Raw genomic sequence first — 15,303 nt, 5'->3', positions numbered from 1 at the left:
ACTTCAGACGGGCCGTCACATGTGCCTTCCGGAGCAGGGGGACCTTGCGGGCACTGCAGGATTGCAATCCGTTATGTCGTAATGTGTTACCAATGGTTTTCGTGGTGACAGTGGTCCCAGCTGCCTTGAGATCATTGACAAGTTCCTCCCTTGTAGTTGTAGGCTGATTTCTAACCTTCCTCATGATCAAGGATACCCCACGAGGTGAGATTTTGCGTGGAGCCCCAGATCTTTGTCGATTGACAGTCATTTTGTACTTCTTCCATTTTCTTACTATGGCACCAACAGTTGTCTCCTTCTCGCCCAGCGTCTTACTGATGGTTTTGTAGCCCATTCCAGCCTTGTGCAGGTGTATGATCTTGTCCCTGACATCCTTAGACAGCTCCTTGCTCTTGGCCATTTTGTAGAGGTTAGAGTCTGACTGATTCACTGAGTCTGTGGACAGGTGTCTTTCATACAGGTGACCATTGCCGACAGCTGTCTGTCATGCAGGTAACGAGTTGATTTGGAGCATCTACCTGGTCTGTAGGGGCCAGATCTCTTACTGGTTGGTGGGGGATCAAATACTTATTTCCCTCTGCAGAATGCAAATAAATTCATATACTTTCCACAATGTGATTTTCCGGATTTAATTTGTGATGTGCTATCTCTCACTGTTACCAATAACCTACCCTTCAATTATGGGCTGCTCATGTCTTTGTCAGTGGGCAAACTTACAAAATCAGCAAGGGATCAAATACTTATTTCCCCCACTGTATATATATATATATATATATATATATATATCTTATTTTACTTTCCTATAGTCTTCCTTTAGTAATGTACTCGATTATTGTGTGTATTTCTTAATCATTGTATAGTTGGAACAATAATGACTTATACACTCTCCAATTAAAGTGCAAATAAAGAGTTTTATTTACCCAATACAAATCTAAAAGAATTTGTAGTATTTTATTTTCTAAGCAGTCTATGGTGATTAAAGTTAACAGGCTGCAATACCAGAGCAATACACCTCGTGAAGTCGGCCAAAATCAGGTAGGTATAACCGAAAAATAGTATGGATGTCCTTAGACATTCCATTATTACAGTGCGAAACGCCCAAATCAGGGATGCCCAAAGTATAGTAAAAAGGCCGTCCATCTTCCAGAACCACCAAAGGATGCCCCCCCAACACACTCTTGCCAACATTTGTCATATGGTCCTTCGGCGGTTTTACGAGAAAGACATCCTTATTACTATGGACTTCTCTGATGTATCTGGTTGTTCCACAAGCACAGTGCATGTAGTTGCGGACATCCAGGTACAGGAAATATAAAGACTATTAATATACAAAATACAATTACAAAGACATGTTTGTTGCAGCACTGCCGAAGGATGTCTATCTTACTAGGTCCACCATGTATTTTGCACATTAATATTCTTTATATTTCCCGTACCTGGATGTCCGCAACTACATGCACTGTACTTGCGGAACATACAGTTATAGAAAATATAAGGAACATACATATTTTATTGTGTATATATGAGGAGGTTCGTACACTTGATAATGATTCAGATAAGAAAGACTCCGTACATGTGAACACGTACTCATACAAATAAGGCCCCGCAAGCATGACGACTTTCCATGCACGTCATGGTCGTCCATGTGCCGACCCATCCATATATGGGATGGTTGTCCATATATGGAACTGTGCACATAAGGATGTCCATCACACATGGGCATCCATATAAAGCGATGCACGTTTTCCAACGGTTATTCACTGAGAAACATGGCTCTGAGGCACGAGCCAAATTTCAGCGATGCTGAAAATTTGTGCCTAGTGCACCTCTGCATGAAGCACCGATGCATTCTTTTTAGGCACCACCACCACCTGCCCCCCAGGATTGACTCAATTGAAGCCTGGTGTCAAATAAGAGAAAAATTGGAAAGGTAAGTGTTTGCTTCCCCCCTCCCCTCCTGGGCTATCAGGGCCCCCTCCTGTAGCTACACATATAAGAACTCCCTCAGCAATGTAAGCACTAACTGTAGTCTGTATTCAAGGGTAATCAGTGATATGTGCACATGTACATTCATTAATAGAATCAATGTACTACAAAGGAAAACCATTCCCACATCCCTACAATACTGCAAACAAACGGTACTCTCTGTCCTCATGTCCACCTCAATGACATCACCTGTACCAATGTAATGCCCCCCCTTAATCAGTGTTGTGTGTCTCTCCTATTTGATTTCCAAATGAATTTGTGTGCTGAAGGCAAGAAGGGCCATCCCCTGATTCTTGGTGTACAAACTTATATCTTGCAGAATATTTGGCATTCGGAGGGGCCTCGAGTCCCTCCGGCGGAGGTTCAGCAGAATCAAGTGGGAGAGCCCTGACATAATCAGGGCAGTGAGATGGCGCCTCAGGGCTCGACGTAAGTATTATAAACAGGCAGGGCTTTTTTTGAGGGGGTACTCGGGGGGTACTGAGTACCGGCATCTTTTCCAGTGTCTGCTAAAATTGACCCATGGACCACAAGTTTTAATGAAAGAGCTCAGGCTCAACACACTAATTCTGCCTTGTCATAGATTCTGTGACTGGTTGCAGGGGGCCTGGCTATTGTGGGGTGAGTCCCTCAGTGATCACCCCACCCCTGAAAGGTGGCCTGGCATTTGAGTACCGGCACCTTTTTTGCTAGAAAAATTGCACTGTAAACAGGGCATCTGTACTCATTTGTAAATGTATTTATTTAATAATACAAATGTGTACAATATCAGTTTCCATGTGGCTAATAGGCAACTAGTAAGTCATAACACCTCTGTCCCAGATCAACGCCTGAGGTTGCAGCTACCCTCCCATGAGTGTGCCTCCAGCCAAGCACCAAAATTCTCTCCAAGGCCCATCCGATTCAGGACTTCTCGTAAAAACCCCCAACTGACCCTATCAAAGGCCTTTTCTGCGTCTATAGCCAACATAGCTATGCTAGACCAGGATCTCTGCGCCTCCCATACTAAATGGAGAATGCGCCTTATGTTATCACCGACTTGTCGCTTGGGGATAAACCCAGATTGATCTACATGAATCAATTTCGGCAGTACCCTTGACAACCTGTTAGCCAGGATCTTGGCCATAGGCGCCCCGTATAAGAGGCTTGGGGAGGCTTAAGCTGTGACCTTTCCTCGCCACCCACCCCCCGCTGAGCCCACCCTCAGCTCCCCGACCTTTGCATTCCCCGCCCGGCGTTTAAACCTTTTTAAGTTGCAGCGACGGCTCACCTCCACTCGTCTTTCTCTTCTCGCTTCTCGCTCAGTGTCCCGCCGTCCTCTGATTAGGTATTTCCTGTTTCCGCGAGGGCGGGACACTGAGCGAGAAGAGAAAGGCTGGAGTGGAGGTGAGCCGTCGCTGCAACTTAAGAAAACTTTTGCTATGGTTTAAAACGTGCGAGTGCAACAAGTAGCGGATGGGTGACAAGCTCCCATGACCTCTTTGGCTGTACATACCAAGCAACAGTCACAGTGGCACCAAGGGCAGTGAGAGGCGCAGCCCAGAGCGTCTACTGCGAACATCCATGGCTGTCAGCAGCAGAAAACAGCAACCGAGACCGAGAAACAGAGATCAGCCAGTCCACAGGCTGTATCCAACTGTGCAGCGCTTCCTCAAACCCCGCCCTTCCAGCACCTGCAGGCCCCACCCACCTAAGCTTGACCCCTCCTACTCCCGCATATACGTGCGCCTGGTGAAGGATACGCGCTGCTCCTGGGAAAGGAGAGAGCTACGAATTGTGCTGTTGTGGACGAGGGGAGGGGCAGGTAAGCCAAAGTGACGGGAGCAGAACAGAACAGATGCAACTCTCTCCTGGGGTGGAGGGAGAAAGATCCAAACCCTGCCTCTGAGTCGGTTTGCTAGGGGAATGACTGAGACAGTCCCAAAACCATGGAGTTAAAAATTTGGAAGGGAGATGCCAGGAGGTAAACATAAGAAATCCAGACATACAAATGCAATGGTTGAACAAATTGCTATAAATATGACTGTTTTACTTTTTTATTTACATGTGTATTTAAAAGAAAATGTTTTCTGGCAGGATTTTATTTTTCCACAATTTAGGAATCAGTTAAAAAGATTCAAACAAGAAGAAAAGGCTTTCTGGAAAGCTGATGAGGTGAATTTCCATTCTCTGCTCCCAGTACTTCACAAACGAGTTTTAGTGAATCACGCTGCATGTGAAAGGGTTCGCCTACAAGTGTGTAGAAAATAAATTAATCTTTGTTCAGTAGTAGCTTTTGAAATACTATAGTAACAAATTTTCAGCTACTGGCTCTATACAATGTTTTGATTTATGGCTTTAAGTATTAAATTTATTTATTTATTGCATTTGTATCCCACATTTTCCCACCTCTTTGCGGGCTCAGTGTGGCAAAGTGCAAAGTGAGCAAGCGTCTTTAACAGTTGCGCCTTGCAAGACACAACAAGAACCTGTTACAAAACAAATTACCTTTTGTATAAGTTTATAGAGTTTTAGATAAACAAGTTCTCCTCTTATGTCATTTAGAATTATAATGAGTAGCAAGAGTGCGGTATTATTAATCAATGCCTATATTACACTACATTTTCTTCATTTTATCTAAAATATCATCCAATCCACGTTGTACACTATCGTAATAGCCTAGAGTAGTGGATGTAAAAAAAAAAAAAAAAGGTTGCGATTGTGGTTAGTATATGCTTTGAACAACCACTTTATTCTTTGACATATGATACATATCTAATATCTAAATTTAATAAAAGGTATTAATTGTAACTATTTTATTTTTACTTATTTTTTTCTGTGTTGTCAGACAATTATGGATGTAAGCTCCACCCCTGGCCCCACCCCTAACCCCGCCCCCTTTAGCCTCCCCAATCAGTTGGGCCACCGACCGCCTATGATCTTGGCCACTATCTTTGCATCCACATTCAAGACTGAAATAGGCCTATAGGAACCACAAACAGTGGGGTCTTTCCCTGGCTTAGGGAGGACTGTTACCCCCGCCTCAGACATGGATGCCGGGAGCCCATTACCCTCCAAAACTCCATTACCCACTCACACCAATAACTCTCCAAGCTCTTCCACAAAGCACTTGTAAAACCTCGCCATATACCCATCTAATCCCAGTGCCTTTCCATTAGGGAGCAGTTTTATCACTCCCTGTACCTCTCCTATTCTAATAGGTTCTCCAATTTGAGCTCTTTCAGACTCATCCAATCGGTGTAACGGAACCTGGTCCAAATAGCAAGCTATATCTGCAGCCGATGTACCCGCAGAAGCACTATATAAATCTTGGTAATATTTCACAAAACATTTTCCAATATCTAAATCAGTATAGTGCCAACCTCCCCTATTATCTTTCATCTTTTGGATAAGGAAGTGCCCTCTCCTTGCCTGTAAATAACGGGCCAACACTGCACTAGATTTATTGGCGAACTCAAAACACTGCTGTTTTAATTTAGTTCTCATAAAATCCACATCTGCCATCTGCAATTGTGCTATTTCCCCTCTCACTTGCTTAAGGTCTTCCCATATCTGCGGCGTAAGGTGTCTTTTATGCAACTTTTTCTAAGCACACTAACCTCAAATGCAAAGTCAGCGACTATTGCCCTCTTTCCCTTTTCTTGCGCGCCCCCCTATTTAATCAAGGCACCCCTTACCACTACCTTCAACGCATTCCATAGCACCCCATCAGTTACTTCCCCACTATCATTAAAGTGACGGAATTCTTGAATATTAAGCTTAATATCTTCCCGCACCTTCTCATCTCCCAGCAGTGACTCATTAAGAGGCCTATTTTCAAAGCACTTAGACTTACAAAGTTCCATAGTAACCTATGAACTTTGTAAGTCTAAGTGCTTTGAAAATGAGCCCCTATGTCTCCAGACTCCCTGCCGCCTGCATTGACCCAGCCCCTTTAATTTAATCCACATTGGTGCATGATCTGCAACACAAATGGTTTCTATCTCAGCCGCCTCCACCATATGCCATCCATTGCGGTGCACCCATAACTCATCTATACGGGAATAGGTCTGCGCTGCATGTGAGTACAATGTATAATTCCGCTGCACCCCATGTAGCAACCTCCAACAATCCACCACTTCCAGCCCCTTCATAAATTGCAGCATTGCCATCCGCCCAGGACCACTCTGCTGCCCTTCTCCTGCCGAATGGTCCAATCTTGCATCGGGGGCAATATTAGAATCCCCCCCTACCATCACCTGCCCTCCAACAAATTCCAAAAGCTCTTCCTTTAATGTGCGATAGAAGTTCTTCTGCCCCACGTTCGGAGCATAAATATTGATCAGTGTCAGCTCCTTCCCCTGCAACCACCCTCTAAGGGCCACACACCTCCCACTAGTATCCTGAAACACCTTTTGAATTGCAAACCCACAAGTTTGTCGTATTAAAATGCTCGCATTCATGAAAGCCCCGATGCAGCTCCGCGTTCAAGCAGCCATCCCGGCCCGTGACATCACTTCCTCTCCATTTAAGTGTACTTCTACCCTTATCCTACTCTGTATTGCTCACTAGAAGCTGCAGTCCCATCCCCAGAAACTTATCAGCCTCATTGGGATTACTTCTCTCTATATGCTACTATATATTCGTCCCAGAGTTGTATTCTCTTTTCCGGAACCTTATCAGCTTCCTTGCACCTACTGTTACTCTATTTTCCACTCTGTATATATTCCCGGAGTTGGTACTCTCCTCTTCAGAACCTGTAAGCCACATTGAGCCTACTGCTATGTGGGATACAAATGTAATAAATAAATAAATAAATATACAGAGTAACATAGTAATTGATGGCAGATAAAGACCTGAATGGTCCATCCAGTCTGCCCAACAGTCACACACTCATTATCAAGTCATCATTATACCAACAATGAACGCGATATAAAATACTTGATTATTGTCTCTCTTTGGCATTTTTGGGACATAGACCATAGAAGTGTGCCTGGCCCTATCCTTAGGTTCCAACTACTGAAGCCCACTCCAGATTATCCAAATCCATATTGTCCTTGTGGGATACAACTACTACTACTACTTAACATTTCTAAAGCGCTACTAGGGTTACGCAGCGCTGTACAATTTAACATAAAAGGACAGGCCCTGCTCAAAGAGCTTACAATCTAAAGGACAAGTGAGTAGTCAATTCGATAGGGGCAGTCAAATTGGGGCAGTCTAGATATCCTGAAGGTAAGAGTTAGGTGCCGAAGGCAGCATTGAAGAGGTGGGCTTTAAGCAGTGACTTGAAGATGGGCAGGGAGAGGGCTTGACGTAAGGGCTCAGTAAAAGTCTGCCCTGCACTGTCCTCACGTTCCAAATTACTGGAGTTTCTGTCGAAGCCCCCTCCAGCCTATCCTAAACCGGTCTGCCATATATGGGACCCAGACCACACAAGCTTGGTTTCTTCACAACCAGAGTCACCATCTAAGCGCCACTTGACAGGCAAACACACAGCCATTTAAGTTTTGTTTTTCATACCACTCATTTTCTAATTAGAGGTCTTCTGTGTTCATCTCAAGCCTTTTTGAACTCCATCACCGTTTTTTTCTCCACTATTTCCCTCGGGAGGGCATTCCGGGCATCAACCACCCTCTCCGTGAAAAAGAATTTCCTGACATTACTCCTAAGTCTACCAACCCACAACCTCAATTCATGTCTTCTAAGTTTACCATTTTCCCTTCTCTGGAAAATATTTGTTTCTATATTAATACCTTTCAAGTATTTAAAGGTCTGTATTATATCTCCCCTCTCCATCCTTTCCTCTAGGTTATACATATTCAGGCCTTCCAGTCTCTTCTCTTACATCTTTTGATGCAAGTCCCATACCGTTTTTGTCACCTTCCTCTGGACCGGCTTCAAGTCATTTTACAACCTTAGCAAGATATGGCTTCCAAAACTGAACACAATACTCCAAGTGGGGCATCACCAACGAGTTGTACAGGGGCATCAACATCTCCTTTCTTCTGCTGGTTACACCTCTCTCTATACAATACAATAAAAATTTCTAATCCATTATATACCACCAAAGGATCAATGTGGATTACAATATAAAATAAAAACTAGGCCAAAACTACGAAGAAATACAACATCATTCATATTCTATCTAAGTTGACTTAATTCATCATGTAATTTCAATAAACTAATTATTTTAGATAGATAGCAAATAAATGAGTCTTTAATAACTTGCTAAATCTCAAATAAGACACAGTCAATCTCAACTTCAAAGGAAGGGAGTTCCAGGACTGCACTAACATTAAACAAAGCCAGAATCATGAAAAGACTAGTATAAAAGGCCCGTTTCGGTAGGCAATGAAACAGGCGCTAGCAGGGTAATCCCCCCCCCCCCTGCAGCGTCCTTCCTGGCTCCCCTGCCCCCCATCTGGTCTCAGGACCCCCTCCCCACCAACCCTCCTCTGCCCCTGCAGCCACCCATGTCCAGTGACTCTCCTCTCCCCCTGCCCCCCTGCAGCCACCCATGTCCAGCAACCCTCCTCTCCCCCTGCAGCTACCCATGTCCAGTGACCCTCCTCTCCCCTGCCCCCCTGCAGCCACCCATGTCCAACGACCCTCCTCTGCTTTCCCCTTGCCCCCCCTGTAGCCACCCATGTTCAGCGACCCACCTCTCTCCCCTGCCCCCCTGCAGCCACCCATGTCCAGCGACCCTCCTCTCCCATTGCCCCTCTGCAGCGTCCCTTCTGTCTCCCCTGCCCTCCCCTGCAGCCACCCATCTGGTCTCAGGACCCCCTCCCCACCTCCCTCTTCCCTGCCCCCCTGCAGCCACCCATATCCAGCGACCCTCCCCTCCCCCTGCCCCCCTCCAGCCACCCATGTCCAGCGACCCTCCCCTCCCCCCTCGGTGCATCACCCAAGCCCCTATCCCCCCCTCGGGCACATCAACTCCCTCGACACCCGCAGCCGCCAATACTAAAGCTGTCCGGCCGCTGCTGCGTCTCCTGTTGAGCAGCAGTGGCCGGTACAAAAAGAAAAAAGCCAAAAAAAGATTTTAAACCTGAAACACGGCTCCGTAGACAGCCATCTGGCATTGGCTGTCATCTCTGCAGCCGCTCCTCCTCTCCCCTCTGACGTCGCTGAGCTCCTCTGGGGTCTTCCTGCAGGGGTAGTGACGTGGAGGGGAGAGGAGGAGCGGCTGCAGTGATGACAGCCAATACCAGATGGCTGTCTACGGAGCCGCGTTTCAGGTTAAAAATCTTTTTTTGGCTTTTTTCTTTTCGTACCGGCCGCTGCTGCTCCACAGGAGAAGCAGCAGTGGCCGGACAGCGTTAGTATTGGCGGCTGCGGGTGGCGAGGGAGTTGATGTGCCCGAGAGGGGGGGTAGGGGCTTGGGTGCTGCGCCGAGGCGGAGGGGCTTGGGTGTTGCGCTGAGGGGGGGCACTGAGAGTTGATTGGTAGGCTCGTGGTTTTGCAGGGCAGGGGCTTGGGTGTTGTGCCGAGTGGGGGGGGGCACTGACAGCTGTTTCCCAGACAGGGGGAGGAGTCTGCGTGTTTCCCTACTCCTCCCCTTGCCTTGGAATCAGCTGTCAGTGACATCACTGACATCAGTGCATTCTAAACTGCCACGCAGACCACCTCTGAGGGAGCCACGGTCCCAGACACATTAGAACGCTGGAAGTGAGAATTATTATATAGGATATGTATTTCACATTTTTTTACAGTAGGAAACTGCAACAAGCATTGATCCCTAGATCTATGACAATGGCCTACAGTGCCCATAGCAAATAACTCCACTAGTCTGGAAGATAACCATAAAACTATTTGTGCATAAGAGTGCAGAGCTTAAACTTACTCGATTGGAAGCCAATGAAGTTTGCAAAAGGGGAGTTACGTGATCAAACTTACGTCTACCACAGATCAATTTACAGCCTAGCATCCTTCCGGCTACAGCCACCACTTTGTCACACTGTTTTATCACCTTCAGATCCTTAGAAACTATCACCCCAAGGTCCCTCTCCCTGTCTGTGCATATCAGCCTCTCACCGCCTAAAACATACAGCTCCCTTGGATTTCTACTCCCTAAGTGCATCACTCTGCACTTCTTTCCATTGAATTTCAATTGCCAAACATTAGGCCATTCTAACTTTTGCAGATCGTTTTTCATATTTTCCACTCCCTCCAAGGTGTCCATTCTGTTACATATCTTGATATCATCCGCAGAAATGTAAACCTTACCTTTTAACCCTTCAGTAATGTTGCTTACAAATATATTGAACAGAATCGGCCCCAGCACCGATTCTTGAGGCACTTCACTACTCACCTTTCCTTCCTATGAGTGAATTCCATTAACCACCCACCCTCTAGCGCCTGTCTGTCATCCAGTTCCTAATCTAGTTCACTTCTTTGGATCCTAAGTTCAGCCTGTCAAGTTTATTCAAGCGCCTCCTATGAGGAACCATGTCAAAGGCTTTGCTGAAATCTAAGTAGATTACATCTAGCGAACACCCTTGATTCAATTCTCTGGTCACTCAGTTAAAGAAATCAATCACGTTAATTTCGCACGATTTACCTTTAGTAAAACCATGTGGTCTCGGATCTTGTAACCTATTGGATTCGAAGAAATTCACTATCCTTCCCTTCAGCATTGTTTCCATTACTTCTCCAATAAACGAGGTGAGGTCTGTAGTTTCCAGCTTCTTCTCTGTCACCACTTTTGTGAAGAGGGACCACATTCACTCTTCTCCAATCCCATGGAACCTCCCCGTCTCCAACGATTTATTAAACAAATCTTTAAGAGGGCCCGCCAGATCCTCTCTGAGCTCCTTCCATATTCTGGGAAGGATCCAGTCCAGTCCCGTGGCTTTGTCCACCTTCAAATTTTCAAGTTGCTCATGAACACTTTCTTCTGGAAAGAGTGCTATATCCACTCCATTCTGATATGTACCTTTACCAGCCAACCATTGTCCTTCTCCAAAATTTTCTTCTGTGAAATCAGAAATATTTGTTTAGCACGTTTGCTTTTTCCTTATCATTCTCCACATAGTGGTTCACAGTATCTTTCAGTCTCACAATTCCATTTTTAGCCTTTCTCCTTTCACCAGTATACCTGAAAAAATTCTTATCTCCCCTCTTTATATTTCTAGCCATTTGTTCTTCTGATTGTGCTTTTACCAGACGTCAGGGGCGTAGCCACGGGTGGGCCTAGGCCCACCCAGTTTTGGTTCAGGCCCACCCAGCAGTGGAGGCAGCGGAGCGGAGGGAGCAGGCTGAGCTCCGATCCCGCATCTGCCTCCCCAGTCCGCCACTGCCCCGCCGCCGCCCGCCGTACCTTTAAATATTACAGTTTTGCTGGAGTCGCGGGCAGCCGGCATTGAAGACATCGGCAGGCTTAAGCCGGTTCCAGCAGCCTTCCCTTCCCTCGTTGCAAGTCGGATGATGGCTCCGCCCTCGTAGAAACAGGAAATACGTCAGAAGAGGGCGGAGCCATCATCCGACTTGCAACGAGGGAAGGGAAGGCTGCTGGAACCGGCGTAAGCCTGCCGATGTCTTCAATGCCTGCTGCCCGCGACTCCAGCAAAACTATAATATTTAAAGGTACGGGGGGGGGGGGGAACCGGAAGGAAACAGGGCAGACAGGAGAGGAGGGTTGCTGCATATGGTGGAAGAAGGGGAGAGGAGGGTTGCTGGATGTAGGGAAGGGGAGAGGAGGGTTGCTGGACATGGTGGAAGAAGGGGAGAGGAGGGTTGCTGGATGGAGGGAAGGGGAGAGGAGGGTTGCTGGACATGGTGGAAGAAGGGGAGAGGAGGGTTGCTGGATATGGTGGAAGAAGGGGAGAGGAGGGTTGCTGGACATGGTGGAAGAAGGGGGGAGGAGGGTTGCTGGACATGGTGGAAGAAGGGGGGAGGAGGGTTGCTGGATATGGTGGAAGAAGGGGAGAGGAGGGTTGCTGGATGGAGGGAAGGGGAGAGGAGGGTTGCTGGACATGGTGGAAGAAGGGGAGAGGAGGGTTGCTGGATGGAGGGAAGGGGAGAGGAGGGTTGCTGGACATGGTGGACGAAGGGGAGAGGAGGGTTGCTGGATATGGTGGAAGAAGGGGAGAGGAGGGTTGCTGGACATGGTGGAAGAAGGGGAGAGGAGGGTTGCTGGACATGGTGGAAAAAGGGGAGAGGAGGGTTGCTGGATGGAGGGAAGGGGAGAGGAGGGTTGCTGGACATGGTGGAAGAAGGGGAGAGGAGGGTTGCTGGATATGGTGGAAGAAGGGGAGAGGAGGGTTGCTGGACATGGTGGAAGAAGGGGGGAGGAGGGTTGCTGGACATGGTAGAAGAAGGGGGGAGGAGGGTTGCTGGATATGGTGGAAGAAGGGGAGAGGAGGGTTGCTGGATGGAGGGAAGGGGAGAGGAGGGTTGCTGGACATGGTGGAAGAAGGGGAGAGGAGGGTTGCTGGATGGAGGGAAGGGGAGAGGAGGGTTGCTGGACATGGTGGACGAAGGGGAGAGGAGGGTTGCTGGATATGGTGGAAGAAGGGGAGAGGAGGGTTGCTGGACATGGTGGAAAAAGGGGAGAGGAGGGTTGCTGGATGGAGGGAAGGGGAGAGGAGGGTTGCTGGACATGGTGGAAGAAGGGGAGAGGAGGGTTGCTGGACATGGTGGAAGAAGGGGGGAGGAGGGTTGCTGGATATGGTGGAAGAAGGGGAGAGGAGGGTTGCTGGATGGAGGGAAGGGGAGAGGAGGGTTGCTGGACATGGATGGAAGAGAGGGAAGGGAGAGAGAAGAAATGCTGGACATGGATGGAGGGGATGGAAGAATGAGGAAGGAGATGAGATGAGGGAAAAGGAAGAGAGGAGAAAAACTGCACATGGATGAAGAAAATAGGCAGAAGCTGGATCCACTAGACAGTCAAGTCTGCAGAGGACCCAGCTTTTACTTATGGATATAGAGCAAGAAATGAAGAAGAAAGGAGGAAAGTAAAGAAATAAAATAAATGGAAAGGAAGCCCTGGAAATGGAGTTAAGAGGACAGATAGCAGCAGAATCAGATACTGGGCCAGCATGATCAGAAAAACAGTCACCAGACAACAAAGGTAGAAAAAAATCATTTTATTTTCATTATAGTGTTTGGAATATGTCCACTTTGAGAATCAGGTGCTCAACATTAAAAGTTTATATTTATTTACTTATTTATGGCATTTTATCCCACATTAAACATGAATTAAATTGGAACCTGGGAATCATTTAATTTTTTTTTCCTGGAGACAGTAATGCATTGCCCCCCCCCCCCCCCAGGCTCTCTCCCCGGCTATAGCCAGCTCTGCAATTTTGAGGGGAGGTGGACGGGCGCAGAGGTGGACCGGGGAGAGAGCCTGTTGTTAAACATTTACCAGCACACCACTGTCTAGTGCCCACCCATCCAACCTGTTGGCCCACCCAAAAATTGACTTCTGGCTACGCCACTGCCAGACGTATATCTCTCTTTGCTTCTTTCAGCTGCATCCAGAATTCCTCTCGTGTTCCTCTTCTTGAATTTTTCTGTATTTCGTGAACAGTAACTCTTAGGCCTTTATTTTCTCAGCCACTTGCTTGGAGAACCATATCAGTTTCCTTTTTCTCTTGCTTTTGTTTACTGTCTTCACATAAAGGTCAATAGCCATATTTATAGCTCCTTTCAGGATGGACCCACTGTCTTTCCACTCTCATATTTCCTTCCAGTCCATCAGCTCTTTCTTCAGGTACTCCTCCATTTTGCAAAAGTCAATATATTTGAAATCCAGGACTTTCAGTGGCTGCACAAAACACTTTCCTTGTTATTTACACCCAGTAATAAGCAGTGGCATGACAATTAACAAAACTGAAAAGTGTCTCATGCTTTCCAGCACTGAGGCCCTCTTCTAATGCGGTGGATCTGGGGACTTCTTAGCTGGGTCTAATATTGCCAACAGCGGTCAGCGTTAAAAAAAATACTCACCATTGTCGGCTGGCTTGTAAATATGTATATATATATATATATTTTTTTTTTTTAATTTTTATTTGTACCCCGCGCTTTCCCACTCAGCAGGCTCAATGTGACTTAGGTACTTATTTGTACCTGGGGCAATGGAGGGTTAAGTGACTTGCTCAGAGTCACAAGGAGCTGCCTGTGCCTGCAGTGGGAATCAAACCCAGCTCCCCAGGACCAAAGTCCACCACTCTAACCACTAGGGAAAGGGGGCTCTTTCACTTTAAAGAAAGCTCTAAAACAGGGGTTCTCAACCCAGTCTTCAGGACATATCTAGCCAGTCAGGTTTTCAGGATACCCACAATGAATATGCGTGAGATAAATCTGCATACAATGGAGGTAGGGCATGCAAACCTATCTTTTGCATATTCATTGTGGATATCCTGAAAATCTGACTGGCTAGGTGTGTCCCGAGAACTGGGTTGAGAGAACCCCTGCTCTAGAATGAGTGGTCATAGTGATGGTAGTGATACTATTATCTAAGGAAATAGTTCTTTACAGAAACTGTGGCGAAAAGGACATTATCTAACTTCAAGAAAGCATGGGACTTGCACAGAATCTCCGAGGAAGAGGTTGAAGAGTTTAGTAGTTGATGTGGATGGGCAGACTGCACAGGCTCTATGGTCTTCTCGGCTATCATGTTTCTAAGTGTCAGTAGGGGGCAGGGCCGCCAAGAGGGGGGGGACAGGGGGGACAAAATTCCCCGGGCCTCCGGGGGGGGGGGGGGGCGCGCGCTGCTGCCAACGCCCGGCCCGCCCTCCGTCGCTCCCTGGCATTGAACTTAAGAACCTCACCTTCGAAAACACAGTAAGCAGCGGCAGACCTCGCCTTCCTTCCGTGCCCTGCCCTCACCTGACGTAACTTCCGCAAGGGCGGGACACGGAAGGAAGGAGTGGTCTGCCGCTGCTTGTTGATGCGCTTTTGAAGGTGAGGCGCTTAAGGTCAGTGCAGAGGGCCCAGGGGTGGAGAGAGGGCCCGGTGGGGGGGGGGGGGGGGGGCCCGGGGGCGGCCTTGTCCTGGGCCTGGCCCGGTCTCTCGGCGGCCCTGGTGGGGGGGGGGGGGCAGAACAACTGAATCAAACCTGAACCATTGAAGGGCTGGGGAGGAAAGATGAAGAAGTTAACTTTTTAAAAACGCTTGTACTTTTTTTTTTTTTTTTTTGAGAATCACCCAGCCCCATTCCACTAGTTCCTTTATCCCTGCTTCCAACTGCTCCCACCAGTCTTTTTCTCTCTCATAACCCATCCTCACCAGTTTCTTTCTCTCCTTCAATCCAACCCAGCTTCAGAAGTCTCCCTTCCCCATCACTCTAATCTTACTGCAGCCACAGTTTGGCTGAACTCTCAATTC

This window comes from Microcaecilia unicolor, chromosome 1, assembly GCF_901765095.1.
Source record: "Microcaecilia unicolor chromosome 1, aMicUni1.1, whole genome shotgun sequence".
Classification (NCBI taxonomy): domain Eukaryota; kingdom Metazoa; phylum Chordata; class Amphibia; order Gymnophiona; family Siphonopidae; genus Microcaecilia; species Microcaecilia unicolor.
The sequence above is the reverse complement of the archived record's forward strand: the minus strand, read 5'-3'. Positions refer to the sequence as shown.